General features: G+C 37.4%; 1 protein-coding gene across 1 annotated transcript in view; it reads right to left on the reverse strand.

Moving 5' to 3' along the window:
- LOC107717634 (protein NLRC3-like) overlaps positions 1-681 on the reverse strand; it is a gene marked incomplete at its 3' end in the record, with an annotated part of 16970 nt that extends 16289 nt beyond the window's left edge. Inside the window, exon 1 of the mRNA XM_016524446.1 lies at positions 573-681. The remainder of the gene's footprint in view (positions 1-572) is intronic.
- Positions 682-1132: the final 451 nt, after the last annotated feature.

Here is a 1132-nt window from a genome sequence, read left to right on the forward strand (position 1 = left end):
AAAAAAAAAAAAAAAAGACATTACTGTGTACCTTAACAATAAGTCATACATAACAAAGAAAGTGAATTAAAAAAAACAAAAAAACAAAAAAAAAGGAAGTGAAAAAAGTTGCTTTCAGGAACTGTGACCTGTTGCAACTGAAAACTGTACAACAAGAGCTCAACTAGTGCATCAGGTGGCCCAAAGGCGACCAAAAGACATTATTGAGGGGAGCTTTGCCACATCAAACTCTAAAAGACTGTGGGATTCAGTGAGAGCTCCAGTAGGCAACATTTGAAGTGGATCAAAACCTTTCATCAAAGTTGCCCTGGAACCTAAAACGAAATGTGTTCTTGTCTTAGGACAACTTTGATGAGCTTTTTTTGATCCACTTCAAATGTTGACTACTGGTAATTAATGAATCCCAACCAAAAGCACATAACTAGATCTCATTATCCTGAAGATCAGCCACTTCTACATGCGTCACTATTTAAAATGTCCTTTAAAGATGGAGAATATAACATGACAGCGACTGCGAAAACACTACACAATATTAATACCACATGATAGCAGAAGCTGATAAATGGACTTACCGTAATGTGATATTTACGGCCGTATTTAAGTCAGCTGACCATTTGATTCCAAATGTAGCCTAAATGTACTTTTCATTCGACTCGCGAGCATTTACTTTCGGTTTTGATAAAAAAAAGCAAGTGCGTATCAGGGGCGTGTCTAAAGCAGCGCAGACTGATCAGAGTATAACATCTGCGGCACGTATATATACGACGCTGTTGGATTAGAGTGCTGTTATTAACACAGCTCTAACAGGAGAAGCGCCATTTCGCAGGCTGCAGACCACGTCTCTGTTCATTGTAAGTATTACATTATAATTATAGGCCTATAAGCTCCTTAGAGTTTGTGCTTATTGTGTTATTCAGCCGCGATGCACCTGCACCGACTAAAATAGAAATCGTTATGTTACGTTTCCTCCTGTTGTTTCAAATATTAAAGGCAAAATCACTTTCCCAAATAGTCTGCAGTAATGTGGTAAATGCTCAAATGTGGGGTTTTAATAATATTGGCGTTCTGACACTTGGGATTTTAAGAAGTAGAATAGTAAACACCTGTTTGTATTGAATAAACAAACGTTTTT

This window comes from Sinocyclocheilus rhinocerous, unplaced genomic scaffold, assembly GCF_001515625.1.
Source record: "Sinocyclocheilus rhinocerous isolate Xijiao unplaced genomic scaffold, SAMN03320098_v1.1 scaffold4741, whole genome shotgun sequence".
NCBI classification, from domain to species: Eukaryota; Metazoa; Chordata; class Actinopteri; order Cypriniformes; family Cyprinidae; genus Sinocyclocheilus; species Sinocyclocheilus rhinocerous.